Source organism: Alexandromys fortis, unplaced genomic scaffold, assembly GCF_014885135.2.
Source record: "Alexandromys fortis isolate MF-2015 unplaced genomic scaffold, M_Fortis_MF-2015_v1.1 scaffold_182, whole genome shotgun sequence".
Taxonomy (NCBI): domain Eukaryota; kingdom Metazoa; phylum Chordata; class Mammalia; order Rodentia; family Cricetidae; genus Alexandromys; species Alexandromys fortis.
The window spans coordinates 318216-336730 of NW_026068068.1; the positions used below are offsets into that span (position 1 = coordinate 318216).

At 38.3% G+C, this 18515-nt stretch overlaps 1 protein-coding gene across 2 annotated transcripts in view; it reads left to right on the forward strand.

Moving 5' to 3' along the window:
• The window catches only part of Esyt2 (extended synaptotagmin 2), a 103950-nt gene that overhangs the window by 28384 nt on the left and 57051 nt on the right, over positions 1-18515 (forward strand). The window lies entirely within an intron of this gene.

The window sequence follows — 18515 nt, forward strand, 5'->3', positions numbered from 1 at the left end:
AAGAGACAGAAATCTTTAATAAATAAATAAATTAATGAAAAAAAAGCCCCCCCCAAAAAAAAGAATAGGAATAAAATAACCTGATTGGCCAGTTTACCATTGATTAATGGTATTTGGTAGTAAAATGATCATTGTATTTGGGTATCTTTTTATTTATTTATAGGTACCAAATCTAAGTAGTTTCAGCTCATAGCTGAATTAAATTCTGTATATTTTTCATATTATCCCTTGGATCTTAGTCCAGATTTTTTTTAAAGGAGTGAATATAAATGAACAGGATGAATTTATACTGTGTGTTTCAGCACCACTAATACTGATGGGTCTGAAAGTATACCTTGCTTTCCCAGGAAAGTGCCTGCTGGGCTATTGCAGCTGTAATTTCTTCTCTCTGTGTGGAAGGAATGGAATTTGTATGTTATCCTATGTAAGTAGTCAGTATTAATGCTGGTCTCCAAGGGGAGTGCTTGAACAAAGTCATTCATTTCATTTTACTTTGGTTCTAAATATTATTTAAAATCGTTAATACTCAAAAAGAGAAAATATTCAGTTAGGAAAATTTGACCATTTTATAAATTTATTTGATCTTTTCTTTTTTGGCAAGGTTTAACAGGAAGGATCTCTGAACCCCCAGATCTGGATTCTTGTGTCTCTAGTCATTTGTGTCATCTTGTTAGAACTATTGGTCTTTGCCAAGGCCTTTGTCACCATTAAATTAGGTGTTCTATGTAGAGTTCCTGGCTGCAGTTATCATGATCAGTTTTTGTGTATTTGGTCGAGTTTTTTTTTATGTAAAACAACTTGGTAATATCAATAGCATATTAGAATCCAAATAAACTTTTGTTCTTTTTAAGCATAATATTAAAAGATTTTTTACAGTGTTTACTCTTATATATTATTTTTTGACAGTGTTTACTCTTATATATAATAGAAACATGGATAATGTCACAGCGACTATTTATGCTTCATAGGTAATATAAAAGTTTTATAATTGAAAAGTTTTATTATTGGACATTTGTGATTTTGAAATTATATGTTCTGTGTTGTTTGGTTTTTTTTTATGCCTTGGGAACATGCTTTCTGTTATCTCTGGATCTTAGTGAGTTTTTCTGTGTTTTTTTTTTTTGCTTCTTTAAATTCTGTTTTGTGCAGCACAAACAAATGTTTATGAATATGTATTAGTTAGAAACACATTTTTAAAAGTAGTGAACAAAATTTAAAATTTGGTATCAGATTTGCTTTCTTTAAATTTGATATAATCTCATTCTTAATTCTTTGACAATTTGAAGGTACTAGCTTATAGATTAAAACTCAGAATGAGTGCCAATAAATGCTGCTTTTTAGGTCAGCTCACTGCTACAGGCTCCTTTGAGGTGGTGGTTCTGTTACCACAGGAAGATGGACACAGCAGGGAGTCTCTTTCCATAGTGACTTCATACATTTCCCTGTTAGACACTTGGTTTTATAGCCCTGGTTATGGTGGCCAGAGCATATTTTCAGATTTGTCCATATTCTTCTTTCCTTCTCCACACCAGCCTCAGAAAATTGTGTGTGACTTAGTATTCTCGTTTTCATTCATTCTCCCTCTGTATCTTTCCCCTCTCTGGTAGGTCTGGTAGGAATGAAAATAAAACTCTTTTCTTACTCTCATATTCAGTATAATTTACCTCAGGTCATCAAATGTGGGTGAAAGGATTTCCCATAACCAAGCAGTTCTCTAGCAGACCCTGGCTAGGTACCCTGTATTTCAGTTGGTTTCTGACATTGTCTACAAAGAGTTAGTGTCAGATCCTACAAGCTAAGAACTCAGTCCCACAATTCTTTTTTCCCCATTTAGGAGCCAGTTGCAAATACTAATTTGTCATTTGTTCTTTTGACCTGTTATACCTTGGCTTCCTACAATTCCTGCCTTGAATTCTATTAATTTGCTAAGATAGCTTACAGAACTCAGAAATATGCTTACTGGTTTATTATATATAATGCTATTACAAAAGATACCCTAGTTATAGACAACTACTCAGATAAAGAGATAAATGGAGGATGGTCTGGAAAGGGACACAGAACTTCAGTGTCCTCTCCAGGCAACCTGACACGTTCAACAGTTTGCAATCATTGCAACCCTGTCCTTTGGGTTTCTTTAAGGAGCAGTGATTGAATAAATCATTGTTCATTGATGATTGACTCAACCTCTACCCTCTACCCCCAATACAGTAAAGGTATGGGAGCTAGAAGTTCTTCCTTCATCACATCTAATCACATCCTGAAACTTGGAGCCCATCACGAGTCACCTGATTGGAAGAAGAGATATCCCTGTCAACCAGAAAATTTCAGAGTATTGAAAAGCTTTATATTTGAAATCTAGGGTCAAAGATCAAATTTAAGGCAAAAGGTTTGGAGGGAGGGTAAAGTAGTACATGCCTTTAATCACAGTATGTGGAAGGTAGAAACAGGTTGATCTCTGTGAGTTCAAGGACAGCAAATAAGACACAGTCAATAAGGCAAAAAGGCAACCTACTGGATGGGAAAAGATCTTCACCAACCCCACATTAGACAGAGGACTGATTTCCTAAATATCTAAAGAACTCAAGAAACTAGACATCAAAATACCAAATAATCCAATTAAAATGGGATAAAAAACTAAATATAATTCTCAACAGAAAAATCTCAAATGGCCAAAAGACACTTAAGAAAATGTTCAACATCCATAGCCATCAGGGAAATGAAAATCAAAACGACTCTGAGATACCATCTTACACCTGTCAGAATGGCTAAGATAAAAAACACCAATGATAGCTTATGCTGGAGAGGATGTGGAGTAAGGGAACACTCCTCCATTGCTGGTTTGAATGCAAACTTTTACAACTGCTCTGGAAATCAGTATGGCGTTTTCTCAGAAAATTGGGAATCAGCCTACCTCAGGACCCAGCGAATACCTCTCTTGGGCATATACCCAAAAGATGCTCAACCATACTACAAGAACATTTGTTCAACTATATTCATAGCAGCATTATTTGTAATATCCAGAACCTGGAAACAACCTATATGCCCCTCAACCAAAGAATGAATAAAGAAAATGTGGTACATCTACACAATGGAGTATTACTCAGTGGTAAAACAAAACAACAACAAAAAGCCAATGACATCTTGAAATATGCATACAAATGGATGGAACTAGAAAAAAACCATTCTGAGTGAGGTAACACAGACCCAGAAAGGTAAACATGATATGTACTCACTCATAAGTGGAGCTGTGAAGCAAAGTATCACCAGGCTATAGTTCATGACCCAAGAGAAGCTAAGTAACAAGGTGAACGCCAAGAAAAAAAAATATATAAATCTACCTGCGAAGGGGAAATAGACAAGATTGCCTGACAAAATTGGACTGTGAGGGTGGGGTGAGAAGGGCTGAACAAGAAGAGAAGGGGAGAAGGGGACAGGGGAGGAGAACTTGAGGGAACGAGATAGTAGAGATAGAGGAAGGACAGAGATGAGAGTAAGGAAAGAGATATATTGATTGAGGGAGCCATTATGGGGCTAGCAAGAATCCTGACACTAGAGAAATTCCCAGGAATCCACAAGGATGACCCCAGATAATGACCCTAAGCAGTAGAAGAGAGGGTGCCCAAACTGGCCTTGCCCTGTAGTCAGATTGATGAATATCTTAAGTGTCACCATAGAACCTTCATCCAGCAATTGATGAAAACAGAGGCAGAGACTTGCAGTGAAGCACTGGGCTGAGCTCCCAAAGTCCAGTTGAAGAGTGGTAAGAGTGAGAATATGAGTAAAGAGGTTAAAACCATGACAGGTACACCCACTGAAACAGTCTACCTGAGCTAATGGGAGCTCACCAACTCCAGCTGGACAGGGAAGGAACCAGCATAAGATCAAACTAGACTCTCTGAATGTGGGTGACAGTTGTATGGCTGGGGCAGACTGTAGGGTCACTGGCAGTGGCACCAGGATTTATCCATATTCCTTATACTGGCTTTTTGGGAACCCGTTCTCTAGATGGATACCTTGTTCAGCCTAGATATAGTAGGGAAGACCCTGGACCTTCCCCAAAGCTATGCGCCTTACCCTCTCTGGAGAATGGATGGGGAGCATGGTGGAGGGAATGGGAGGGTGGGAGGGAGTAGGAACTGGGATTGGTATGTAAAATGAAAAAAAGTTTTCTTAATAATAAAAAATAAAATTGTACATAATTTTGAATGTTTTATTAAAAAGAGTACTTGTATGTTAGAAAAGTTTTCTTTCCTTTCATTTTCTCTTTCCTTTTTGATTTGAGACTCAGCCTCACCTTTTCCTGCCTCCTTTAGTGCAAGGATTGCCGATGTATTCCAACATACTAGCCTGCAACATTTCTTGATCTTAAATTACAGTAATGATTTGCCAACTAATTTTTGGCTCTCACGAAGAATTTAAAACTGTGAGAACAGAGCTTCATTTTATTTCTTACTGGTTTGGTATGTCTTTTTGTGTTGTATGCATTAAAAATACTTTCTGTATATATATGTATATGTATAAATATGTAAATATATGTAGCATAGACATATATAAATATACACATGTCTTTACAAACTGATTTATGATTGCATGACCCCTATTAATCTTTTTTATTGGTTGGAAATCTGACTATAGCTTGTATTATTGAACACAGTCCTTCCTTAAACTTTTTGATATTATTGGAAGGCCAGAGGTTCATTTGATGGTATTTACAAATATGTTTTAGTATAGTATACTGACTGAAAAATACAGAGACTAATACTTCCTTTCTTAACTGGTAAACTGAATTACAGAGTACCTATGAATAGAAATTCTCTGATGTTCAGTAGAAGGTTCATATGGTCCAGTGAGTTTAAGGGATAGTCTTTGAGGTAGGAGGAAGTTCTAACCCTGAGTCTATTGACTAGTGTTGCAAGTCATGTGACGAATGCTGACTTAGGAAGAACTGCAACACTGTGAGAGGAGGACTGATTGGTGTTTAGATGATAAATTGTTAAGTGGGAAGCTAGCCACAACTGGAGTGATCTGGCTCTTAGGGAAGAGCTGGCAAGAAAAGAAAGTGGGGAAGAGCATCATTCCATGTCCACAGCCATGCCTCCTCTGGCTGAACTTAACAAGGTATGATGAAAATGGGCAGGGGAAGGCTTTAAGTTGTGACTCAAAAAATATTCAACTGCACTACCTTTGAAGCTCAAGCTGAGGAAGTTAAACTATTTGATAAACATGTAGGCATTCAAAGTCTTCAGTGAGGTGAATTGAAAAGGAAGTTCATGTTTTGTAGAATATTGTTCTGTTAGCTAAATTTAGTAGTTGGGAGGCCAGGCAAGAGAGACCTTGGGGAAAACAGGTGAGATTGATCAGACATCAAATGGCAAGTATATTCAGAAGTTAGGCCCTACAGAAGTGTTAATTTGGCATTCACTCTGAAATTCCAGAAGTCAGAGTACACCTATACTGCACAAGTTCCCATGTCAGCAAACAGAAGGTGCTCAATATTTGCCTTTTGATCTTTCTGTTGCCTCTAGTAATTGGTTGGTTTAGAAGGAAAAGGTAGAATGGGAGAGAACCTCACAATAAACTAGAAGGATCCATTATAAATACCTGTTTTAATGTTCTGCCTGCCACTAACTATCCCATTCCTTATCAGACTTTTTTATATGATAATATATGATTTTTAATTAGTTATTTTTAAAAACAATTTTTTTTCTCATTTTACATACTGATCCCAGTTCCCATTCCTTCCTGTCCTCCCATTCCCTCCACCTATCTTTGTGAGTCTAAAGTTTCACATATAGTTTATCTTTTATCATAACTAAGGAAAACTATAACTATCTGTCTTTAACTCTTCAAAGACCCCAGGAGGATATAATATTACCTAAGTAAACAGGAAGTGCATTGTAAGCAACTTCTAAAGTTCTAGAATGACAAGAGACATCTCACTGCTTGGACAGTCACCCAAAGTTCTTCTGTAACATTGGGGCATCCATCTTCAGCCTACATGCCCATAGTATCTGCTAGACTTGTCCATGAAGCAGGAAATTTGAAAGACTGTCTTTCCTATATTGGTCATTTTTCATTCACTTTCTTTTGTGTCCTGCAGAATGTGTAGCCATTTCTTCTGTGAAGCAGGAACACTGAAGGACCCATCCTGTCCTTTGGAAAGTTCAGCAGTCACTTTTATGTGGGTTATGCATGTCCAGTTCATACAGAATACCATCAAGGAGTCCAGGGAAGAGCAGTTTCTTGCCCAAATGGCTAGCAAACTTTATAAGGAGCCTCTTTGATGCCCATCATCCTTTTGAAGTAGATTGGTGCTGCCAGAAGCAGACATGTCTCACTGTTGAGAAAAATCTAAGTTCTTAAAGCATTTTAAATGCCATATTCTGTAGGTCTTTGAAGTGCTGAAGATTATCTTCCTCACTGAAATATATCTCTATATGTCTAGAAAACCTAACTGGCATGACTAGAGTTTGACTGTTATAGATGACTATCTATTAATCTGTATTACATTTTTAAATGAGCTGCACAAACACAATACCTTAAACAAGACTAGAAATACATATACACAGTATAGGAAAATCAACCTTAAATTTCTATCAATAGACCAAGATCCATACTAATTCAAAGTATTCATTTCTATATCATACCCCCTTTAAATGAAAACAAACATTTATAAACAATCATTTTGGGAATTTGGACATAGTTTTCTCCAAACTGATACCTACTGTTTGTTGGGCAAAGTATTTTTAGGGTTCATAGAGACCTTTCAGGTAGTCTTGTTCCATCAAACCACGTTAGTCTGGAAGGAATCCATTGGTTCTCATCTCCTGTGGAAACAAAAACAGAACCTCCTTTCCAAAGCAACATAGCCTTAGACTCAAATTTTGAAGTCAACATACCTTTATGTTGGTTTAACTTAGCAGCCCATATAATGAAATGTCTCTCTGTACTTAGCTCATTCACAGTCAAAAAATTCAAAGAAAACACTATCGTATACATAATCCAGACTATCTGTTGTTGTAAAATGGGCGGCGGGCTGCTTCCTGCCACCCGGCTAGCTTTACCCGAAATAATTACACGAAAGCTGTATTCTTTTAAACATTGCTTGGCCCATTAGCTCTAACCTCTTATTGGCTAGCTCTTATGATCTAACCCATTTTTAATAATCTGTGTAGTCCACGAGGTGACTTATCAGGGAAGATCTTAACCTGCGGCTGTGTCGGGTGGGAGAATCATGGCAACTGTCTGACTCGGCTTTTTTTCCCAGCCTTCTGTTCTGTCTACTCCACCTACCTAATTTTCTGTCCTCTCAGGCCAAGCAGTTTCTTTATTAGTTAACCAATAAAAACAACAGATAAAAGACCCACCTCCATCAATCTGTGTATTTTCCATCTTTATGTGGCTTTTTTCTTTACTCCTTTAATTTCTTTAAAGACTTTATTTACTTTTTAAAACTATTTCCTTTTTCAATGATTTTGTTTTTTTTTTTTAAAAAAACAAGTAAACAAATTATCTTCCTTCACCATACATACCAATCCAAGTTCCCACTCCCTCCATTCACCTCCCCACCCCATCCCCCCATCCAGTCCCAAAAGAGGGCAGGGCACATTGCTCTGGAGAAGGTCCAGGGCCCTCCCTACTATATCTAGGCTTAGCATGGTACCCATCCAAAGAGAATAGGATCTCAAAAAGCTAATACAAGCAGCAGAGATAAATCCTGGTGCCACTGCTAGTGGCCCCTCAGTCTGCCCCAGCCATACAACTGTCAACCACACTCAGAGGGACCAGCCTGGTCCCTTGCTTTTTTCCTCCCAGGATGGCTGATGTCGGTGAGCTCCCACCAGCTCAGGCAGACTTTTTCAGTGGGTGTACCCTTCATGGTCTTGACCTCTCAGCTCGTATTCTCACTCCTTCCACTCTTCAGCCAGAATTTGGGAGCTCAGTACAGTGCTCCAATGTGGTTTCCACCCCAGTTTCCATCAGTTGCTGGATGAAGGCTCTATGGTGATATTTAAGATATTCATCAGTCTGACTACAGAGCAAGGTCAGTTTGGGCACCCTCTCTTCTATTGCTTATCTGGGGTATCACTCTCCTTGCTCTCATCTGTCCTTTCTTCATCTTGACTGTCCCGTTCCCTCAAGTTCTCCTCCCCCCTCTTCTTCTGCCCTTCTCACCCACCCCCACGGTCCAATTTTGTTAGGCAATCTTGTCTATCTGGTGGGAATGCAAAGTTGTGCAATCACTTTGGAACTCAGTATGGCGGTTTCTCAGAAAATTGGGAATCACTTACTTATTTCTGCTTATAACTGTCTGTACTTTTTCCTTCTCTCCCAAGCTTACATACATTTTTCAAGCACACTGTGTCATGTTTAGAGATCTTTTATGTCTGAATTGTCCTATTGTGTATCTGAGCATCTTAAAATGGTAAGCAATGTGGTCTGGGCCAGTACTGGATACTGCCTCCACCTCTCATTGCCTTTCAATATGGCAGAGGTTTGTTCACTGCCCCAGCTTCAGGGATGCAGCGGATCTATGTCGCCATTAACCAATTTGTAGAATGCTGCTTACAAACCCCATTTAAGTGCAGGACCTCCCCAAAGAGCCAGAGTTTGTGCTACTAGCACAAATTAGGGAGCTGCCATTTTTTTAAGAAGCTGAATAGTTTGTGTTGCTAATGCTGAGTCAGGAAGCCTTCTCTTAAACTATGCCTCTGCTTGCTGCCAGCAAACAGCCTATCTGAAAAGAAATGTGGCTCTAAGAAGCTGTGCTTAAGTCTGTTCTTTTGTATCTAGAATTCCTTCCCAAGCTCTCTGTTTTTATGTGAACATAGTTGACCTACGGTTGGCATGCCATTTTGTAAATGGAGACTGCCCTTATTTCCCAGCCTCCCAGACCCAAATAATCACACAGAAACTACATTAATTATAATACTTCTTGGCCAATAGCTTAGACATATTTCTAACTAGCTATATCTTAAATTAACCCATTTCTATTATTCAGTGTATCTCCACGAGGCAGTGGCCTATCAGTAAGTTCTGGCATCTGCTTTCTTCAGCAGCTACATGGCATCTCCCTGACTTCTGCCTACTCTCTCTATATCTCTGTTCAGATTTTCTTCCTGGCTTTACTTTCCTAAGCCATTGACCAAAACAGCTCCTTTATTAACCAATGGTAATAAAACATATTCATAGCATACAGAGAAGAATCCCACATCAGGTATTGTTGAGTATTAAGGTAGGTTGATTTCCAATTTTCTGAGAAACTGCCATACTGATTTCCAAAATGGCTGTATAACTTTGCACTCCAACCAGCAATGGAGGAGTGTTCCCCTTCCTCCACATCTCCTCTAGCATAAGCTATTATTCGTATTTTTGATCTTTGCCATTCTAACTGGTATGAGATGGTATTTCAGAGTTGTTTTGATTTTCATTTCTCTGATAACTAAGGATGTTGAACAGTTTTTTAAGTATCTTTCAGCCATTTGAGAACTTTCTGTTTAGATCTATACCCCATTTTTAATTGGATTATTTGGTATTTTGATGTCTAGTTTCTTGAGTTCTTTATATATTTTGGAGATCAGTCCTCTGATGTGGTGAAGAGCTTTTCCCATTCAGTAGGTTGTTTTTTCATGTAGTATGCTCCTCTGTGCTGTGTGAATATATTTTATTACTGTTGGTTAATAAAGAACCTGCTTTGGCCTATGGAAGAGCAGAAGATAACAAGGTGGAAAATCCAAGAAGAGATAGAAGAAGAAAGAAGGCAGAGTCAGGGAGATACTGGCCAGTTGCCTAGGAAACCTGACATGTAGAAAATGATGTAATGCTATGGCCACATGGCAATACATAGATTATTAGGAATGGATTAATTTAAGATGTAAGAGCTAGTTAGGAATACACCTGAACCATTGGCCAAACAGTTTTGCAATTAATATAGTTTCTGTGTGATTATTTGGGTCTAAGCAGCTGGGAAAAGAAAGTACAGCTTCTGATTACACATTTTTGTCCTATTGACTGTGTCCTTTGTCTTATGGAAGCTTCTCAGTTTCAGAAGATCCCATTTATTTATTGCTCTCAAAGTCAGTGCTACTGGTGTTATATATAGAAAGTGGTCTCCTGTGTCCGTGTGTTCAAGGCTGCTTCCCATTTTCCCTTCTTTTTTTTGTTAATTTATTAAAGATTTCTGTCTCTTCCCCACCTCCGCCTCCCCTTTCCCTCCCCCTCCCCCAATCAAGTCCCCCTCCCTCCTCAGCCCAAAGAGCAATCAGGGTTCTCTGCCCTGTGGGAAGTCCAAGGACCACCCTCCTCCATCCAGGTCTCGTAAGGTGAGCATCCAAACTGCCTAGGCTCAACCCACTTTCCCTTCTAGCAGATTCAGTGTGACTGGACTTATGTTGAGGTCTTTGATCAATTTTGACTTGAGTTTTATGCATGGAGATAGATATGGATTTATTTGCATTCTACATGTTGACATTCAGTTATGCCAGCACCATTTGTTGAAGATGCTTTCTTTTTTCCATTGTATAATTTTAGCTTCTTTATCAAAAATCATATATATATATATATATCTGTGTGGATTTATATCAGGGTCTTCAATTTAATTCCATTGATCCATCTGCCTGCTTTTTATGCTAATACAGAGCTGTTTTCATTACTGTAGCTCTATAATTGAGCTTGATATCAGGGATGCTGAAAGTCCCTTTCTTGTACAGGATTGTTTTGGCTATCCTTGGCTTTTTGTTTTTCCATATGAAATTGAGTATTGTTCTTCCGTGATATGTGAAGAATTTTGTTGGAATTTTGATGGGGATTGACATTTAGACATTTAGGCTGTAGATTGATTTTTTTTTATTATGTTGATCCTACCTATCCAAGAGCATGGGAGGTCTCTCCATTTTCTGATATCTTCAGTTTCTTTCTGAATCAGGAGGACTACTGATTTTTTTCATTTGATCCTGTATCCTGTCACATTACTGAAGGTGTTTATCAGCTGTAGCGATTTCCTGATAGAAATTTTTGTGTCACTTATGTATATACTATCTTATCATCTGCAGATAGTGAAAGTTTGACTTCTTCCTTTCCAATTTATATCCTCTTCATCTCCTTTTGTTGTCTTATTATTCTAGCTAAAACTTCGAGTACTATGTTGAGTAGATTGAAAGAGAGTGGACAGCCTTGTCTTGTTTCTGATTTTTGTTGAATTGCTTTGAATTCCTCTCCATTTAATTTTATGTTGACTCTCAGCTTGCTATATATTGCTTTTATTATGTTTAGGTATGTTCCTTGTATCCCCGATCTCTCCAAGACTTTTATTATGAAGGGGTATTGGATTTTGTCATATGCTTTTTCAGCATCTAATGAGATAATCATGGTTTTTTTCTTTCAGTTTATTTATATGGTGGATTACATTGATAGATTTTCATATGTTGAACCACCCATGCATCTCTGGGATGAATCTAATTTGATCATGGTGGAATTTCTTGATGTGTTTTTCAATTTGGCTTGCCAGTATTTTATTGAGTATTTTTGCATCTATGTTCATGAGGGAGATTATGCCAGGGTCACTGTAGTCTCATAAAAAAGAATTTGGTAATGTTCCCTTTGTCTCTGTTGTGTGCAACAATTTGAGGAATATAGATATTAGCACTTCTTTGATTTTTGTGGTAGAATTCTGTGCTGAAACCATCGGGTCCTGGGCTTTTTTGGGTTGGAAGACTTTTGATGACTGCTTCTATTTCCTTACATGTTATTGTTCTGCTGAAATTGTTCGCCTGGTCTTGATTTAATTTTGGTATGTGGTACCTATGTAGAAAATTATCAATTTCTTTTAGATTTTTCTTTTTTGTGGAGTACAGATTCTTAAAATATGACCTAATGATTTTCTGGATTTCCTTGGGGTCTGTTGTTATATCCCCCTTTTAATTTCTGATTTCGTTAATTTGGATGTTCTCTCTCTGCCTTTTGATTAATTTGGATAAGAATTTGTCTATTTTGTTGATTTTCTCAAAGAACCAGCTCTTTGATTCATTGATTCTTTGTATTTTCTTTGTTTCTGTTTGATTGATTTCAGCTCTCAGTTTGATTATTTCCTGTTGTCTACTCCTGGGTGAATCTGCTTCTTTTTGTTCAAGAACTTTCAGGTGCACTGTTAAGTTACTAGTGTGAGACTTCTCCACTTCCTTTATGTAGGCACTTAATGATACGAACTTTTCTCTTAATACTGCTTTCATAGTGTCCCATTGGTTTGGGTATGTTGTGCCTTCATTTTCGTCGAATTCTAGGAAGTCTTAATTTCTTTATTTCTTCCTTGACTAGGGTAATTCAGTTGAGCATTGTTCAATTTCCATGAGTTTGTAGGTTTTCTGAAGTTAGTGGTGTTCTTGGATTCTGACTTTAAGCCCTGTTTAAAGTATAAGATACAGGGGTTATTTCAATATTTTTTTTTATCTGTTGAGATTTGCTTTGTTACCGAATATGTGGTCAACTTTAGAGAAGTTTCTGTGAAGTGCTGGGAAGAAAATATATACTTTTGTGTTTGGGTGAAATTTTCTATAGATGTCTGTTAAGTCCATTTGAGTCATGACATCTGTTAGTTCTCTTATTTCTTTTTTAAATTTCTGTCTGGCTGTCCTTCCATTGGTGAGAGTGGGGTGTTGAAGTCTCCCACTATTAGTGTGTGGTATTAGTAATGTTTCTTTTACATATGTGGTGCTCTTGTATTTGGGGCATTGATGTTCAGGATTGAGACTTCATCTTGATGAATTTTTCCTGTGATGAGTATGAAGTGACCTTCTCCATCTCTTTTAATTGATTTTAGTTTGAAGTCTATTTTGTTCGGTATTAGGATAGCTACATCCTCTCATTTCTTAGGTCCACTTGATTGGAAAATCTTTTCCCAACCTTTTACTCTGAATTAATGTTTGTCTTTGAGATTGAGGTGTGTTTCTTTTATGCAGCAGAAGGATCCTGTTTTTATATCCATTATGTTAGCTTATGTCTTTGTATGAGTAAATTGAGTCCTTACAGATACTATCTGATACTAACAGTAATGACCAGTGACTGTTAATTCCTGTTATTTTTTGGTGATAGTGTTTGTGTGTTTCCATTACTTGGGGTTTGCTGGTATGAGATTATCTGTTGCTTGTGGGGTTTTTTTGGGGGGTGCAGCTAGCTTTTTTGGATTAGAGTTTACTTATAGGGCTGGGTTGGTAGATAGGTAAATCTGTTTAAATCTGGTTTTGTCATAGAATATCTTGTTTTCTCTGTCAATGCTGACAGCTTGAGGGCTTTGCTGGGTTTACTAGTCTGGGCTTGCACCAATGGTTTCTGTGTCTGCAGCACATCTGTCCAGGACCATTTTGCTTCCCAGGTTTCCATAGAGAGGTTGAGAGGTTGGTTGTGATTCCGTTAGTTCTGCCTTTATATGTTTGCTGTGGGAGCACATTCTGCTCCTTCAACCAATAGCCTTTAAGATACCAGTCCACTTGGATATGTCTCTTATACTGTAAAAGCAACTGTAAACGTGTACCTGCTCTCTTGCTTCCGGCTCCCGCTTCCAGCTGCTAGAGTCTGTTCCTGTTTGCGCAGAGGACTGTTATCTGGGACAGTGATCTGTAAGTTTTTCCCTTAAATAAATAACCCTTTTATCATTCATAATTCTAAACTGGTGTGGGATTATTTTGTTATTTCTATCTTCATTTAGCACCTACGTGGTCAACTAAATCCACATATAACTTGAGAGAGCTTGAAAAAGAATTCTAGACCAAAAAAAAAAAAAAATCACACACACAGAGTTTAACACAGCTTCTTGCTGTTTGCCGGCAGCGTGCCACAGCTCCTTTGAGAGAGGTCATACTGATTCAGCGGTAGCAGCTGCAAGGTTTCAAAACAACAGCTTCCCAGCCATGGGCCATGTTGATAGCACCAACTCATCAAGAGAACATTGCTCCCATGACAGCAAGAAGCAGTTCTAGAGGATGATGTCCCCATCCCAAAAAAAGTTTGTCCTTAGGATTAGAAACACTGTTTAGGGGTTGTTGATTATTGCTTGTACTAGAGAGAGGGTTGGGGTGAAAACTATGTTTGTTCAAAAAAAGGGGGGATAATAACTGTTTAGGGGTTGTTGATTATTGCTTGTACTAGATAGAGGGTTGAGGTGAAAACTGTTCAAAAAAAGGGGGATAATAATAGGGGGTAATAGAGTGAATACTTGTGAGCTATTGTCAATGGATAATTTACATTGGTATAGTTGTATATTGATACAAGTTTGAATTATATTTGTTATTTTTGTTTACATTATTTGTACACTTATGCAAAGTTATTCTGTCAGATTGTATATATGCATGTTTCTACCTCTGTTTAAGACATTTTGTATATTGATACAACTTTTAGGATATATTTTATTATATATTACTCCTACCTCTGGCCAAGATACTTATACATTGTTTACATTTTAAGGTCATTGTCCTCATTTGCTTCACATTTGTTTACAGATTATTGAATATTCTGACATGAAGTTTTAGTCTTTAAGTAATACAGGTATTAAATATTATAGGTCACTGGTTGTTCATGTTTGTTGTACATACAGTCAGATCTGTTAGATTCTTTATATACATAGAGATTGTATTCTATCTAGATAGGTAATCTTCAACCACTTCAAGGATCTGTAGAACATGGCATTTAAATAATTTAGAATTCTGTTGATATGAGACATGATTGCTCCTGACAGCATCAATCTATTCCCAAGAGAATGTTGAGCACTGAAGACACTCCACTCAGGTTTTGTTTCCTTCTTGGCACCATTGGCCTTATGTCAAAGAACTACCCATACCTCAACCACTGACAAAGTACATGATGTCCAGAAATGGATAAGCAGGACACAAGGAAAAAGACTGTCAAATCTTGCCAAGACAGGGTAAGACAGTTCTGAAAAATTTCCTGCCTCTAAAAATGGTCTGTCAGTTGCTCTAGGCCTTAGCCAAAGTTGGTTGCTTCAACTTTGCAAAATGAGACTTTGGGTGATTGCTCAGGTAGCTAATTGTCTCCATTATATATTGCTTCCTTTGGAAGCTGCTTGATTGTACTTCCTGCCTGCTCAAGTAATATTATCTCCCTTTTCAGGCCTTTGATGGGGTTGAAGATTAGATAGTCATAGTTATTGACCTCTTATGATCTAGCCAAGCCATTTCCAATACAAGATTTAGACTCCTTAGGATAGGATGTTTATTAAAGCATTTAGTATATGTTCCTTGCTTAATATTTCTTATGCTGGTTGTAATTCTAATTATATTTGATATCTATTTCTAGTGTATATAGTTTTGTATTGGGCTTGGAACCCTCTTATTTAAACTAAAGAGGGAGGTGCTGTGGGAGCACATTTTGCTCCTTCAGCCAATAGCCTTTAAGATACCAGCTTACTTGGGCGTGGTCTCTTTTGCTTTAAAAAGCAGCGGTAGCCGTACTCTAACTTTCTTGCTTCTGGCTTCCACTTCCGGCTACTAGACTCTGTTCCTGTTCATGCAGAGGGCTGTCGTCTAGGACAGTGATCTGTAAGTTTTTCCCTTAAATAAATAACCCTTTTATTATTCATAATTCTGAATTGGGGTGGGATTATTTTGTGATTTCCATCTTCATATGTTACTTGGCCTTTTTCCTTTACAGCTTTTAATATTGTTTGTTTATTCTGATGTTTAATGTTTTGGTGAGGGGACTTTTTTTTTTCTCCCTCTTCTCCAGTCTGTTTGGTGTTCTATAAGCTTCTTTATTTTCGTAGTCATGTCTTTCTTTAGGCTGGGAAAGTTTTTTTTTTCTGAGTTTATTGAATATATTTTTTCTGCCTTTGAGATGGAGTTCTTCTTCTTCTATCCCTATTATTCTTACGTTTGGTCTTTTCATGATGTCCCAGATTTCCTGGATATTTTGTGGTAAGAATTTGTTGAATTTAATGTATTCTTTGACCTATGAATCTATTTCCTCTATCATATCTTCAGTGCCTGAGATCCTCTCTTCCATCTCTTGTAATCTTTTGGTTATGCTTGCATCTGTATTTCCTGTTCATTTGCCCAGATTTTCTATTTTCAGAATTCCCTTTGTTCGTGTTTTCTTTATTGCCTTTATTTAAATTTTCAAGTCTTGAACTGTTTGCTTCACCTGTTTGATTGTTTACTTGGGTTTCTTTAAGGGACTTATTGATTTCTTCTAATTTTTTTTTCTTTCCTCCATTTCTTTAAGGGAATTTTTCATTTCCTCTTTAAGGGCCTCTATCATCTTCACAAAATTATATTTAAGGTTATTTTCTTCTGCCTCTTTTGGGTTAGGATGTTCAGGTATTCCTGTTGTGTGATCACTGGGTTCTGGTGTTACCATGTTGCTTTTTAGGTTATTGAATGTATTCTTGCTTTGGTACCTACCCATCTCTTCCTCTGATTGGTGCCAGCAGTGTCTTTGCCTCTTGGTTGAATCCTTGCAATAGGTGTCTGTGTCTCAGGGATCCCTTCTTGGACTAATTTTTACAGTTGCTGTCTGTGCCCTAGGAAGCCATTCTTGGCCTACTCTGTGTAGTTGCAGTCTGTGCCTCAGATCCTCTGAGGTCAAGGGGGACGCGTGGGTGTTGGGGTGGAGTGGAATTTCTAGATACTGGGTCTCATAGATGAGGGGTGGGGGTTGAAGCAGCCTATCTGCAAGGGACTTGCCTGCTGACTGGCTAGTGAAGCTGTGGCAGGAAGGGGAGGGGTTTGGGGTTTTGTTCAGAGACCTAGAATCTAGAGACTGGGGTGTCTTCATGGGGAGCTGGTCATTCACCTCTTGGTCTGTTCTGTGTAGTAGCAGTCTGTACATCAGAGATCCTCTGAGGTTGCAGGGGGATGGGTGGGTTTGGGGGCTGAGTGCAACTTGTAGATTACAGGGTCCGGTTTTTGTTGGAGTAGCCTACCTGCAGGTAGGTGCCTGCTGCTGGTTGGCTAGTGAATCTGAGGTAGGTGGGGGTGGGGCCCATGGTTTTGCCCTTGGAATGAGGGCTTAGAGACTGGGCTGTTTAGCTGGGGAGGTGATCACTCACCTTTGGTCATCTCTGTGCACCCTGATCAGACTTTTACTGAGCTAAACTACAAAGTAGTATAAAGAAATGGCAAAGTACTGATGCAAACTAATTAATTTTGTTTTTATAAGTGTAACAAGCCTATCCACTCCCCTCACTTTTACCACCAAATTTCTTCCTGTTCCCTGGACAAGTGCAGCCTTTTCTTGTACACTCATTCAACTTGGGTTAGAGTTTATCCCTCAGCAACGACAGAACACAACATCTACAGTTAAGCAGATGTGTAGCAGTTCACTGACTGACCTTTAGCCTTGTTGAACATTGACTTCCCTAACTTCTAAGTCATTGTTCCAATTTTGGAAGATTTTTGCACTACACCACACGCTGATAAATTTATACTTACCTAATTTAGAAATGACTATGTCCACTCACTCTAGCCTGTCTCATGGTTCAATCAAATTATATTGTTCATATTATGTGGTTCAAGGTAAAAAAGGCCTGCTTAGTCTTGTTTATAGACACAGAGCAAATCCATAATACTGTCCCTACCCCTGCTTGTTTTCCTCTTGCTAAGAACCCAGAGGAGGAGTCAGTCACTCAGGACTTCTGAAAGCCTGTGGTCCATGGCTTGATAATGACCTATGCTGTGTTCAGGGATTGGCTCCTGCTAGGCCCCATCTCTGTTATTTGTTCTCATAATCAAACTTGAAAAGGAGAGTGGGGTCTAGAAACCTTGGGAACCATACCCTTCCCACACCCTCCTTGAGACTACATCCTACTTAGCTCCATTGGTTCTTTCAGCCAGAGGACAGCATGACTGGACTGGATTCTTTGTGACTCAGAAAAATTCTGTACATCAGATCTTCTCAGTCACCAATACAATATCTCCTATGAGCCACTGTACCACCAAATCAAAACTATGTGTGGCCTGTGTGCTCTTCTTTTGAAAGCTCCCTTGTGGCCAAAAACAGCACTAGCTTCCTTTTGCAAATATGTTTTATTTTAGCTGTAACAATACATTCTTCACTTACTTTGTAAGTAGGTTTCTCTTTGCATTTTCAATCTCTTTTCCAGTATGTAGGCCTTACCTGTGGAGAGCTATGACCACAGTGTGCACTTGGGAGAGGGCAGAAAACTGGTGCAGATGGCCCTTGCATATAGAAGTCATCTGGTTAGGGCTCAAAAGTGAATGCAACAAGAAGAGATGAATTTTGAAGTCTGAGTCTAGATTTCTAGCAGAATGGTGACAATGGTAATATGGTTTTTAAAGGCAAGAAGGGCTTTTTGTACTTGGGTATTTCATATGCCAGGGAATACTCACTTGGGTGGTGGGAGGCAATGAAGGCTCTTGTGGTATTTGTGGGTCCCAAACCCTTTCCCTCCAAGTTCTTAGAATGTGGCAAGTAAGGTACCCTGCATATCAACTTTCCTTTTCTGAGGTCGTGTTAGAAAGCATTAGAGCAAAGGGTTTTAAAGAGGCATT